The sequence below is a fragment of the Delphinapterus leucas genome, chromosome 1, assembly GCF_059928025.1.
Source record: "Delphinapterus leucas isolate spDelLeu-1000000601 "Yukka" chromosome 1, BTC_Dleu_Yukka2, whole genome shotgun sequence".
NCBI classification, from domain to species: domain Eukaryota; kingdom Metazoa; phylum Chordata; class Mammalia; order Artiodactyla; family Monodontidae; genus Delphinapterus; species Delphinapterus leucas.
In genome coordinates this window covers 70,587,172-70,601,687 of record NC_143129.1, presented here as the reverse complement: position 1 = coordinate 70,601,687, position 14,516 = coordinate 70,587,172, and the positions used below count along the sequence as shown (strand labels likewise).

Here is a 14,516-nt window from a genome sequence, read left to right as displayed (position 1 = left end):
GGGGAAAGGGGGAGAAGAGTGATGGGTGGCAGGTGGGTGGCAAATGGGGAGACCTAAAAATTCAGAGGATGGTTCCTTTTTCTCTTAACCGCAGTTGCATTCAGAATTTGTGGTTATTTCTCAAATAATAAATAAGAAAGAAAAAAGGAAGAACAAAAGAAGGAGAACTGGGAAAAAAAAAAAAAAAGCAAAGACAAAAACCCAATCAACCTTATAACACACTGTAATTCTGCAGCCATGATTTAGCCTACTTGTAAAAGTGACCCTGTGCCCAAAGGCCAGGAAAGTGAATGTGTCATTTCTAAAGGTTCTCGTCAGCCTGGTGTGTGTAGATGGACCCACTGAAAACTGTTTTTATCTGTTGTGGTCATAAAGGTTTCTGGGAGTTCCAGTCCTTGCCTTTCTAAGAATGACCAAAACAAGTACAGACAACCACTAGAGATGAAATACTAGAGATCTATTAATATAGATAATTGCTCTGACAGTTCCTCAGCATCACAGCAGTGGAACACCAGCTTTGGCTGTGGACAGCAGCTTGAGTGTGTTTGATATTATAGGCGTGTGGACACAGCATGGTGTCATGGAAATAACAGTGGCTTTTAGAGTCAAACCCGAGTTTGACACTCCAGTTCTGCATTTCTACATATAAGGTCCGACTTTATGACCTTGGACAGAATACTTAGCCTCTGCAAACCTCAGATTACTGGGCAGTAAAAGGGGGATTTTACTAGCTACCTTATAATAATAATAGCTAATATTTATTGAGCGTCTATATACTAGGTACTTGTTATAATTGCTTTACATATATTATCTGTTTGAACACTCACTACAGCCTATCAAGGCAGAGGCTCTTACTATGCTCATTTTATAGCTGAGGAAACAAAGGACACAGAGATCGGGTAACCTGCTCAAGTGCACAGAATTACTAAGTAGCAGAGGTAGGATTTGATCTTAGACTCTGATTTCCAGAACCCTCGCCTTTAGCCTCTAGTTTACAATTGCCTCACCAAGATTATCGGGATGACCAATGGCCATCATACTTATCACTCGTGTCGCACAGTGCCTGTGGATAGGAGGCACTTAGAAAGTGTGGTTTCCATCCCCACGCCTCCCTCCCTACCCGTGAACAGTGTGACGTAGATGCCAGTGCGGAAATGTTTCTTTCCCCGAATAGCTGGAAATTAGGTGTGTCGTTTCAAGCTGTAGTAATCACATCCCGGGAATGTGTCCAGACTTGAAGCTACACATTGATTCATATCATCTCAGCTGGAGATGGGTGAAGGTTCTGTTGAAATACCACTGGAAATTCTTCGCCCACAGATCTCTTCATTTTAAGTTCTAAGCCTGGGACATGTATTTCTCTGCCACCTCCTCCTTAGGAATATAGCCCTCCTCCCTTTATATTAATGCTTAAGTTTTCTGAGAACAGCAGCTGTAGCTTATTTTTCCCTTGTATCCCCAAAGCACCTTCTACAGGAGCGAATATATACTGTATATTCTATTTCTAGTCTATCCGACTCTTTGCTGAACCAAGCAGGGTCCTTTGAGTGTGTAAAGGGAAGTGGGATTTGTACCGAGGAAGCAGGAGATGAGTTTGGGAAGAACGTTCTCTTGCCATTTGAGGGGCTCCTGCAGAGCCTGCCTCCCAAGCCTGCCTGTTCCTGGCAGCAGGAACACGAACACTTAGCACTTGGCTGATTGGAAATATGTGCCCAAGCTTGAACTTTTTTTTTTTTTTTTTTTTTTTTGTGGTACGCGGGCCTCTCACTGCCGTGGCCTCTCCCGTTGCGGAGCACAGGCTCCGGACGCGCAGGCTCAGCGACCATGGCTCCCGGGCCCAGCTGCTCCGCGGCATGTGGGATCTTCCCGGACCGGGGCACGAACCCGTGTCCCCTGCATCAGCAGGCGGACTCTCAACCACTGCGCCACCAGGGAAGACCCCAAGCTTGAACTTTGAGGGAGATGAGCAGAGGGACAGGATGACAGAGGTGGCGGCAGAACCGGGGGTAGTGGCCGTGGCCGGTCAGCGTCCCCAGAGCCAGCAGCGTGGTGCCTGTCTCCTAACTGACTTCCTGTGGCAGCGCCTTGGCTGTGGCCTCAGCTGCCTGGGCTTACTTTGCCGAGTTTGGTTCCCCAGACTTCCTGTTGATTCTGTGAGGCACTGCATATCTGTCCAATAAATTCCTTTCCTTACTAGGTGAGCCAGAGTCCATTCTTGTTGTTCGCAACCCAAAACGTTGACTGGTAGAAGAGGTTGGGGAGAATCACATGCTGTCCTGGTAGAAAATAAGGTGTAAGCAAACTGGAGAAAGGTTGCACCTGGCTTTAATGTATCAGGGAATGTTGCCGAAGCCTGAAATACTGGTTTGGGCTTTGAATGGAGGCCTTTGGGGACCTTGCCTACATGGGACATGCCGGGGCCTGGAGCCTTGGGGAAACTTAACACTAGGTTTGAAAGCGGCGGCCAGGAGACAGAGGCCTCTCAGCTGCAGCTGACATGGCAGTGCTGAGAAGACTCAAAACACCTGCGTGGAGAGATTGGCGAAAGATCAAGGACGCTTTAGGGATCTCCCCGGGATAAAGGGAAGGACCTCTGCCATTACATAAACTTTCTTTATATTAACTTGTTGCTCCTCGTCACCCTATAACTGGATAAAAGCCCATTCAGTTGTAAGCAACATCAGCAGAGGAAGAAGGAAGTAGTTTCGTGTAGAGGTCGCACTTAGTGGTTGTACTGCTGCCTGCTGCCAGCACTTTCTTTTCTTGGTTAACAAAACAGTGCTACTTTTATGTACATTACCCTTGACTGCAACATACTTGCTTTCTAGTCACCGAGCTTCGGAAACCAAGCACAGGATGACGTTTTTCATTCTAGTACAGTATTTCATTTCGGTTCTAACAATAATATAGATTGTGGTCTGTGCCCCTTAAATAATGCATCAGCTGTTGATACTACTAATTCCCTTTCAAGGATTTATATACTCCTCCCCACAAATGCTATTCAGCACAAGGGTTACCTACCTTACCTGTGGAGCCAGGAGCCTTGATTAATATCTGCAGTATGCTTGTGTGTGTGGGGGGAGGGCAATCAGATAATTGCCACATTCAAAGAGCTGAGCACATTTGGAGGGAGGCAAACACATCGCCTGTTGCTGTGCCTGTTCACCTTGCTTCAGGCAACACAGGTTGGAGATAGCGAAGAGGAGGCAACCTCTCCTCGGTTTTTCTCTATTCCCGCTGACTCTTCCTCACTGGGCTCTATGTTCTTCATAAATTGAACCCCTGATGCCATTCTCTTATCCTTTACTTCTTCAGCATCCGTAGTGGTCAGAAAGAAAAGGAGGGCCAATGTTTGAGTACCTGTGATTGAAGCCAGCAGAGGCCCCTTGTCTCCCATGCGTCTGCAGGACATACCATATGGCATGAGGGATAATAGTCTCGGTGGTTCGTGTCCAAGAGATCTCCACATCCACAGAGAGAGCCCTGAGACTGTTCCCTCCGTGCGGTCCAAGGATCACTGGCAATTTCACTGTAAGCCAGTTTCTTATCCTGACCTTTGTACTTTTATTTTTGGTATTAGTGAATGTGTACGTAAGCGTCATCACCTCATTGGACATTCAGATAAAAGTAGTGTTAGCTCTTTTTTCACTTCATGTTTTCAAGCAGGGTTGGTTAGGTTGGTTCCAGAGTAAAAAAGAAAAAAAAACCCCGAAGACCTAAAACATACCCTCCCATGGAGAGCATCAGTTGTCCGAATGTTTTCTTAAATACTGTCTAAATGCAATGAAATCAATTCCTCTCAGACTTGAAGAACGAGCCTTTTTTTAATACCTTCTTAGTCTGTTTTTAGAACTTTTATCCTGGCCAGACTTTAGGCCATCTAGGAGACAGGGTTTAGGCAGAGTTCGTAGGGCTTTTATAGAACACCTGGAAGCCGTAGAAAGCCCTGGGTACATCCTGCAGCCTGTACTAAGTCAATCCTGAGTTTCCATGGTCAATTGTGGTGGTCTGGTGTCATGCATAATGGCTCAGGGTCAGAGGAGACATCTTCAGTTCATTCCAGACAAGCCTGGAGCACCCCCTGCGCCCAATATGGTGTTCAGAAATGTGGACTTTGACCATCCCCTGGATCAGGGCCCCCTACACAGCCAGGTAGCAGTGGGATGCCTTTGTGCCACACTTAAGCTGCACTGGTCTTTTCCACAGTTGTCTGGAGTTTGGTTGCTTGGTTATTATGACCACTGTTTCTCCCCCATTGTACCTCCTTGTTATGTGAAGATTATCATTCTGTGTTATACATGCATATGAAGGTGTATATTTACTGATTTCCTTTGGATAGGAGGGTGTTAATGTGCAGGACTTTGATCAGAAGTGTTTTTCTTCCTCCTGAATTAGAACTCTCTCCCTTATCCTTTTATTATTGTGTTACTACAAAGAACTACATCTCTAAAACACAAATGTTTTAAAATTGACTATGATATCATAGAAATGCATTGGTGCTAACATAAGCACAGCTTGTGAAAATATGTCCTGCCCAGCTTTGTAAGTTTCAGATGTTTCCCAGAAGCCACAGCCTTAGCGTCTATCAGCCAAAGGGATGACTTCAGCAAAATCTAAAGTTTTTTTTTTTTTTTCCTGTAAGTCTTTTATCTTGAGATTTGGACAGAGCAGAGGTATCTTAGTGGGGCACCTCTCCCCATGGGTACAGTGTGACCTAGTGTAATAATATGTTACTGTTCACGAAACGTGGAGTCCGTTTGACATTTCGTGCTTTGGGGTCTGGCCCGTAGCTTGCCTGATCTAGGCTCTGCAAGTAAAGATAACTTACCGTCGACACGCTGTGTGTTCTTTGAAAGTAAAGCTATATCAAAGATACTTACATTTAATGAGATGATTGCACCTGTCTGTCATTGCAATTAAAACATTTATGAGATCATCAAACACCTTTTTGAGTGCTCCGCAATGTATTGCTCTTGGTATGATATCCTATCCATCATAGCCCTATGCAAATAATTACATTAGGGAAGTATGGTGAAGTGTGTTGGCACCTTAAGTAAAATACCAATTGCCAGGTAAGTTTGGGGTGAACTCTAGGCCACCTTTCATAATACAGCTATGACTAATCGGATGATGTGTGAGTTAATTACTCTTCTCAGAAGTCAAGTGTTGAAGAAAGTTAGGTGGTAGCCCTGTGTGCAGGAATCCAAGCACCTGCTGAATGGTGCCAGATGATTCTGTCAAGGGGTTTCGTACAGTCTCCCCATTTGTGACAGGTAAATCCTGAAAGAGCAAAAGGCTGCATTGTCAATCAAAAACTGGTAGCCACTTAGCATGTGGTGAATGTTATGAATTACTTAATATTAAGCCATGTAACCAAGGGAGGTGGCTGTATGGTAAAGAAGAGGACTCAGATATCTCAACTGAAGCGGATGGACTGAGGTCATAGGAAGTCCAGGTTTCCCTCATCCTAATAAAGTCTTTCCTTTTCAGTATGATGTGACATTAACCAGCTAGGGACCTTGTCCAGGTGTCTTGAGCTTTTGAGACTCTGTGTCTTCTTAAACCCCTTTAGGTGGGGACTTTCCCTCTGGTCACATGTCCACGTTGCTTTTTGTGTGTGTGTGTGTGTGGTACGCGGGCCTCTCACTGTTGTAGCCTCTCCCGTTGTGGAGCACAGGCTCAGCGGCCATGGCTCACGGGCACAGCCGCTCCGCGGCATGTGGGATTCTCCCGGACCGGGGCACGAACCCGTGTCCCCTGCATCGGCAGGCGGACTCTCAACCACTGCGCCACCAGGGAAGCCCCCACGTTGCTTTTGATGATAGGTGACAGCAGTGCCAATGCTGGTCATGATACCCGCACAGAATATTAAGGTTTGGGGCCTCGTTGAACCCCCGTCATGAGAGAGGTCCTGGCGTCAGTCTGTGTTGTTCTGGTGCTTCATGGTGTCATAGACTTGGAATTTGTATTGTGGGATCTTAGAAAAGAGACCTTTTGTCATCGGTGGGGGCAGAGGAGGACTTCCTCAAAGGAGTTCCAACCCTGTAATGAATTCTGTGAGTAGTTTACTTTTAAAATTCTTGTCTAACTGGGCAGAAATAATTGCTGATCTCTTTTATATTGGCAGCAAAGCTGTACTGGTCAGAATTTTTGATTGCACTAAAAGTCATACACTCTGGCTACTCTCAGCAGAATAAACAATTTATTGAAAGATATTGGATTTAAAAGACAAAGGTTAAAAAAATACATGGGACACTGGTTGGCTCACAGAATGTCTGGAGGGCTGGGCAGCCGGTGTCCACAGCATCATGGGAGGCATATCCACTAGAAACAACTTCTGCCTCTGCTGTTGGCAGCCAGGACACTCCATACCTGACGCCAATGATTCAGCCACTTCTACGCTTGAAGAACCACATGCCTCAGTCCCGTGGTTGCCAAAAGATCGAGTCCTCTGAATGCAACTGCTGCTCTTCCAAATCCAAGTCTTGTGAGTCTTCTGCAAATATGGAACCCATTTCATCTGCCTGCTGCAACTCAGCTCTTCCCAATAGCTTCAAAAGCTGGGTGGAAAGAAAGAAGGCTCTATTCATTTCTGCATTCAGTGGGACACATTGTGAATGTTAAAAGGAGGCTCAAATCCCTTATTATCATTATTCTTATTTGATGCTTTTGTGTATAAATATGCCTGAGGTTTCAACGATTCAGTAATGTATTTAGCTAAAGCTTATGTTGTTCTAATGTACTAGTGTGTTCGTTTCTCAGATTAGTTTGAGAAAGAATAATGAAATAATGATAGCTGCTCTAAGAAGCCTGATAACAGATTCTGGCTGATGGAGCAGATATCCTGCAGCTTGATAAGCTCAGTAGAACTGTGGGGCTTTTGTTATTGCTATTCTAGTAATGGAAATGTCCCTAGACTAGTTTCAAAGGCTATCAGTAAATAATGCCTAGGAGGGGGGCTGAAATAAATTTGGAAGATGAAGGATGGGAATGAGAAGATTCCTGAGGGTAACTGGATTTTAAAATTGGGAGAGATTTCAGACTAAGGTCCTGACGTCTGCCCCCTCCCCCCCAAAAAAGTAACAATAAATAATAATTTAATAATTACCGCCTTTTATTGAGTCCTGATTATGTGCTGAGGTCCTTATTCAGTTATCTCATTTATCTTCACAGAACTCATTAAAGGACAGCATTAATTCCCCTTTTCTCAGATAAATAAACTGAGATGTAGAGATTTTTATGCAACTGATTTTGTCACGCTGTTTGTCTTGGGTAGAGCTGAGATTTGACCCTGGGTTTGATTTTAAGCACTAGGCTGCCCCCTAAGAAGAGAAGCTGAGATCATGTCTATCTTGGGATGGTTCTACCCACTCTAGTTAATGTTTTGCAAATGTTGTGTCTCTCCCCACCCATATTGATGCTGCTTCCAAAGGCTTTTGCAGGCCGACTGTGCCACTTTCATGAACGCTTGGCCTTGAGACCTTTCCTTTTTCTTACTGATCTCATTTTGATCATCCATTGTGTGTGTATTTAGTTCCTGTCTTTACATGGCAGTGAGCTAAAGAAAAAACAATGCAGTGCTTTAGCTAAGGTCCTTTCATTATAGAAATTTATAATCTGAAAAAATAAATATTGGCAAAGCAATAACTCTGACTCTGATGGGACTACAGAGTACAGCGAAGCAGAGGGCATTTGGGCCGAGACAGGAGGCTCGGATCATGGTCACTGAGCTGTATCTCAGACCCTTTGGGTCACCACTTCAGCCTGAAGATATCATATGGACAAGACCTCTGTCATAATTTGATAAGCAGCTCTTCAGTTAAGCGCAGTAGACCCTTGGCATTCAAGGATTTCATATTTTTGTTTTCGACTATTAAACAGTGACCACCAATGTCTGTGGTATATAATCAGCAGTAATTTAGCAGAGGCACACATTTGAATGATTTGTGCAAGAGTGAGTCAGTTAGCTGGTAAGAGAGCCCAGCCAGCTGCCAGCAGCCCATCTCGATGAGTGAGATTCTCAGATGTGGGCGTTCCCAGAGGTCTCAGGGCAAAGGCTTATAGTAAATGCAGCTTATGCTCCCTGAGTTTTGTTTCCGGGCCTGTCCTTGTCTCAGGTGGTCCAGATAGTGAGAGACGTGAGGCCAGCGGGCTGTCCTTCTGGCTATACACAAATGGCTACCTCTGTCCATCTTTGGGGGTAGATGGAGTGCTGTTTGTAGGTCTCTCCCTGATTGATAAGGCTTATCTGTGGAAATAGTGATTGATGTCCATTTCTACATGCTTTTCCTAGGTGAAACCCCCCCCCCCACACCATACATTTTGGTTGGGAACTGTGTCATTGTTACCATCCTTCCATCATCTGTTCCCAATGGTCAACCCCTTTGCTACCTGGTCCTGAACTTGCCTTTACAGGGCTCTGTGAAATCCAACACAAAGTCCCACCCCAGAGACTTCTTCCCCTAGGAATCCTTTGTTGTTAACCTAAGCAATTGGTGTACTGGGTCCATTTTCATTTTTCCCCACCAAACCTCATTGTGTCTTGATTTGGAGGGCCGTGGGTGCGGGGGTCGACTTTGAGGCTCAGAAAGACGTCACTTCTGTGGCGAAAATAGGACAAGTGTGTACAAATCCTCTCTCCCACGGCAGCACCCTCCTCCACCCAGCCCACCTCCACCGTGACTCATGGTTGCCTGAGTGAGAAACGCATGGTCTCCCAGCCAAGGCCCAGCTGGGCTGGGACCTGAGGTGATCTTTAGGTAGGTGTAGATAACAGGGAGCCTCAGAGCCCTGCCAAAAGCACTTGGCCAGAGCCCCAAGATAATATTTGAAGTCCTTGTTCTAGAGAGCATCAAAGTATAATGCACTCTCCCCCTTTGGCCTCACCGTCCCCAGACGCGGCCAACGCTTGACGTCTTTTTATCAGATAAGCTTGGCACTGCCAGGACGGGCTCCTCACGCCAGCGTGGCAGCAGCCATAGCACCTCAGCTTGTTAGACTGAAAGAATGTGCCGTTTTAATTAATGATATGTAAATATCCTTGAATGGGCCGCATTTGCATATTAAGAGAGATTTGCGGAATCTGCGGAGTAATATATTTTAATTAAGGATTAATTAAAAATAATGGGAATTTCATTTCGCCTGGCAGAATCCGTTTAGATTTTAGCACACGTCTGCTTGGGAGTCTGGTAGGAAGGCTCTGTGTTCCGATTCCCGCAGATGAGAGAAGCACTCCTGTGTTTATCATTTTGGAACCCCTTTCGGGGGAGCAAAGGGAATATAAAGGGGATAAATTTTTCCTCTCGCCTTCCCCAGCACCCACCCCTCTTCTTCCTTCCTCTTTGTGATTTTAGGGCTGTTTTGGTATTCTTTATGGTAAAGTAAGTAAATGGCTCTGAGACACGGAACACTAGTTGTGTTGGCAATTATGTTAATGGGATGCTATTAGGCTATGATTCTATATGAGCAATTGGGGAGAAGAAATGCCTTACTGAGAGAGAATGATACAACAGACGTCTGTCTTATTGATATAGCTCCAGTGGTGCTTTCTGCATAATTACACTCGGCCACTTTCTTTAGGTGGGGGAGAGGCCGCTGCATTAGGGAGTTGGGAGCAAGGGATCAGGGTAAGGGGTGCCCCCTAAAAGATGTACAGACGATGTGGGGCCAGGGCAGATTCTCCTAGCAGAGGAGAATGGGTATTGCAGGTGAGCAATACTTGTTTCACAGGAATCCTCCTATTCTCTTCCTTTTTCTTGGACTCCCCGGGAGTAAGTGGTCTCAAGTATGGACCGAGTTCTAATTCCAGACTCCTTTCCAGAAGATGAATTCTCTGGAATACATGCACTGCATCTCTGACCTTCTGTCTGTGGGCTACTGTCGTTTTCTGAGTTCACACTACACATCCCCGTACTCTTAGGGAATTCTCTGTTCTACCCTCAGCCCCAAACTCCCATGCTCACAGCCTTCCAGTACTTTCTGCCACCCAGTTGGCTTTTGCAGTGGGTTCGCCCACGTGGGAGCTTTTCCTGGACCCTCACGGGTTGGTCCTCTACGAGCCCTTTCCCTCTCTCTCCCAATTCTATAGCTGCTGCCGGTATGGAGATCGGACTACCGGCTGGCGTTTTTGAGGGCTGGAGAGAATTCCTCTCATCCATTTGACTGCTTCAAGAATATGAGGACCTGTAAGTGGTGGGCAGTCTGCAAGGAAGCCAGACTCTGTCCTCGAGTGACCGAGGCCCCATGCCGAGGACTCCTGAGAGCTGCCACAACGGGAAAACGCTTATTCGGTTTTCTTCCCTTACCTGTAACACACCCTCAGGGAGATCCAGGGGAAATAGCCTCAGACCTCTTTGAGAGCTGATGGCCCGAGGCTTGCATCTTTAAAGCAAATTTCTGGATTATTTTGATGACTGTCACACAGAAATGCTGGGGAGGAACCTGGGGGGGGGGTGGCAGGGATCTAGCAATTATGCTTCCACACACAATCCCTTTCCAGGAGAATCCCCTGGTGGAAAATTTCAGCACTTCCACTGGAAGCCTTAACTCAGTTTTCCCCTTACTCTCATTAAAAATATGTATGTCAGCTCTACCCCCCTTCTCTCCCTCCCCGTGTGACTCCTGTAATTCATGAATTTAGGGGAAATCCACCTATAAGCACTGCTGGGATGGCCTTTCTTTGTAGGCATCCTGACATCTCAATAGCTAGCTGACTGAAGGCATTCGGGGTCAGAATTGAAAGGAAGATGGGGTGAGCTGAATGTATTGACCCTGTCGGGAGCACGGGTGAGAAAGGGGTTTTCAGAGCGACAAAGCGACTCTGGGGCAGAAAAATGGGGTAGGGAGCAGAGAAGGGAGAGGGAGCAGAAGAAGGTGGTAGGGTAAGGTGCTTTGTAGACCAAGGCCTGAGACTGAGGGGACAGTGAACAAAGCGCGGGGTGGGGGGGGCGGTGGTTTCGGAAGGAGCGTTCCCTTTCTGCCCGAGTCCGCGCGCCTGTACGCACTTTACAAAGGCAGCAGTGCCGTATCTAATGCAAATGGAGAAATGCAGTTTCTGGTAAGTGTTCCCTAATAAATAACATCAAGTCTTCTTCCCTATCAGCCGGTGACATCCCGCATTTCTCTTCCCTATGCGCCAGCCCAAGACATTTAATGATGTGGGGTGCTCCTTATGGGATGTGAGGTCCATGCTAATATCTGTGCTCGCACAAAATGGTGGGAACAGATTCAGCTCGGCTCAACTATTCCACGCCGACAGAAATTACCAAATAAATACACATACCTTGCAAATACACTGATAGTCCTTTTTTTTCCTTTCTTTTTAAATTTTTTTTTAAGTCAGTGAAGTTACTCTTGTTTTTTCTTTTCATTATGTAGAAATTCATCCAAGGCTAGTTCTTGGTCGCTGGAGGATTTCATTAACGGAGTGAAGTCAAAATAATCAATTTCAGATGTTCCCAGTGTTTGTGGTAATGGTCTCTCTAACAATTCTGATTAGCCGGGTGAGATGGAATTTTTCTCTTGAACGACTGCACGTTGACATTAGATATGGGCAAACTTTGGGTGCGCACGCACGCGTGTGCCCGCACCTGGGGCTGGGCGAGAGGCTTCTGTTCATCCTTGCCCTCTTCCTTCACTGTTTTATCACTTGCTTCATTTTTAATTTTCCCTGTCGTAACCCTTTCCCTCCAGCAGTACCGTGTCTGAAAGGCTGTTCTCTGTCCTTTGCTCTCTCCGCTCATAAGGCTGGGCCATTTCTGGGAACATGTGTGAAAGGCTGATTTTTTTTTTTTTTTTTTTTTGTACGTGTTGGGGGAGGGTAAGAGGCTGGTGAAATCTGCATTCAAATCAATAGAGAGCCTTGTCGTCGAGTAAAGGTTTTCTGTGAGTGTGAGTGTCTGAATCCTGGTATATATTATCCTGGTATCTCTGCTAAGCCAACTGGGAGCTCATGAGAAAGTGCTGGCTTGCCCATATGCATTACCTTTCCTCTCTTCCCCGGACCCCTTGTACTTTCAAAGAATGAATAAATTCAATTGAAGAGAGTCCACAGTGGCTTTTCCATTATTAATATGTTTCTTTTTATTTATTTTTCATGTATTTTTCTTACTCAGGCTGTTTTCCTTTTTTTTGGTCTTTCTTTTCCTTTTTGCTCTCTCTTATTTTCCTATTGACACACCAAGTATGCAGCTCTGTCACCCCCCCCCCCCGCCACCCCATATGAACACAGACCACAATTTCTCTGCAGCCTGTGTGTGACTCTACACAGGCACTCACAGATGTAAACATACCAGAGAGGGCCACCGCATGTGTGAATTGTTTGTACTTTTTCCCTTTGATAAGCTGTCATCTGTGGGCACTGCTCGGGGGTTTGATTGCAGTGATCTTTCGACCCCGTGGAAGACAGTAAACACCCTCTCAGACCCTTTGCTCTGCCTCTGTCTCTGAACCTTTCACTCTCCTTTAATGAGAATTTCTCCTAATTATTTCAGTGGCTGCAGCAGAGGGACTGCAGTGTACTTAGATCTCGATACTGGGACGTGACTGTTATGCTGATAAAGGCAGGAGATCAATAATTTAGGCCCCAGCTTTAATGGCAAAGCTGAGAGCTTAAGTGTCTGCATTCAGCTCGAGTCTTAGAGGTTCTTGGAGTATTCATGATTTCCATAGGATTTTCTCCCCGTTTTTTTAAGCCGCAGCTGATCGGCATTCTTATACCTGCTCAATTGTATTTATAAAAAGATATCTGCCTCATCTCTTTGAACTTCTGTCTGTGTATCACATAAATGTGCAGAGGCATGCCTGTGCCCCTTGTGTGTACGTCTGATTATTTGCAAATGTGTATATACACTTAAGCACATATAGATTTTATTTTTGTTCTTGTCTGGGGAGGATCCTCAGTCATATTGTTTGGGCTTTTGGGCTACCTGTGATTTGTCCGTTCCAAATTCATCTGGTAAATGCTCAGGCACTTCAAAGGCAGGGGTGTAAGTCCTCCTTTTTTTCCTTTTATTCTCTGTCTAATTTCCCCATCTGTCTTACAACTACAACTGTGCTCAACAGAAAGGGGCAACACCAAAGCACAGCACTCACTCAGATGTGGGTGTGGGTGTGTATGTAATAAAATTCTGAGTTCTTTAATAGGGCCATTTTCTGAGGAATTCCAGCATACCTATTTGGGTGCCAACAAATTCATACAATATATACCTACTAACAAGACAGGTAAATGCTGTGACAATGACCATAGTATAGGACATATTTTATATTAAGGTTAAAGGGTAAAAAAAAAAGCATCTTACAGTTAAGGTATTTCCTTGGAAGATTAACCACTGGGATATTCATCACCTACAATCATTTAAGGCTGTAAATACATGCTCAGTGCTGTCCTCAAAGGGTCAGAGTGAGGCAGGCAGGGAGGACCCGAAAAGGGGAGTATACCTTGTCCTCCGAGAGTCCAAGCTTCAAGAGCCACCATTTCTCTCTACTTTCATCAGCCCAGCCTCTCTGGCACTTTTTCTTCTGGAAAAGTAACTGACATTTTAAAGTTGCCTTAAGACACTAAACTCCTGTGAATCTGCTTGTATTTTGGCATTGAGAACATTTCTTTTAACTGTAAACCTCCCAGCGGGATGGAGGTGGGATTTCACAGTAATATCTCAGTACGTGCTGCACCCAGCCACCAGGGGGCAAAGCGAGAGACTTGTGGTTTGCAAGGTCACTGGAGGAGTCTGTTCTTGTCCAATGCCAACAAAGGCACAGCTACGGGGAAACTTGTAGGCAAAGGTCAGAGAGGGGCTTGAATAACTATGGTTGTTTTACACACTGGGAACCTGGGGCACAGAGATGAAGTGATGCTGAGCTGAAAACAAGACATGGGTCTCTGTAGTTTCATAGACCCATGTGAGACAGTTTTCTCATCCAGTTGACCTTTCATGATGTGGCAAGTTTTGTTTACCTTTTAGTCATTAATCACTGGTCAGCCTCCATCTCTGCTTCTCAAGTTTGTTGAGGTTGGGGCTTCCTAATTTCATGAGATGGCGTTGCTTCCCCCCCCACCCCCACCCCAATGCTTATTGCTAGAAGCAGATTAGCTTTCATGGTATCAAGTCCGGTTATCCTGGGGTCATGACATACACCTGAACAAGGAGGAATGAGCAATTGAACTCTAGACCCAAGAACCTTAGCGTCTTTGTGTTTTCAGGACCATTCTCGTTGATTCTGGGGCTGAGGTATGCAAATAGTTTGCTTCCCCTATTCTTGGCTTTGCTCTGCCAAGGTCATCATTGCTTTGCTAAGCTGGGATGCTGCTTTTTGGTAATTGCCACCAAAACCCTTCTTTGAGTTAAGAGAGAGAGCCTAGGGACTTGGAGTGAAAGCTAAGAGTCAAGGAGTTCTGAGAAAATTATAAATAGGCATGGAATATCCTGGATAATTCTGTGGTGGGAGAATTAATTCTGAACCACTGAGTACCATTAAGAACTTGATGCCAACTAAATAGGCAGAAATTTTTTCAGATG

At 45.4% G+C, this 14,516-nt stretch overlaps 1 protein-coding gene and 1 long non-coding RNA gene across 8 annotated transcripts in view; both read left to right on the top strand.

Annotated features, from left to right (window-relative positions):
- PBX1 (PBX homeobox 1) overlaps window positions 1–14,516 on the top strand; it is a 279,800-nt gene that overhangs the window by 92,221 nt on the left and 173,063 nt on the right. The window lies entirely within an intron of this gene.
- LOC149750531 (uncharacterized) overlaps window positions 1–14,516 on the top strand; it is a 68,099-nt gene that overhangs the window by 22,087 nt on the left and 31,496 nt on the right. The window contains exon 2 of the long non-coding RNA XR_016393273.1: window positions 1–14,516. This exon is cut by the window's left edge and continues 16,788 nt beyond it; it is cut by the window's right edge and continues 31,496 nt beyond it. This is a non-coding gene — a long non-coding RNA (uncharacterized LOC149750531).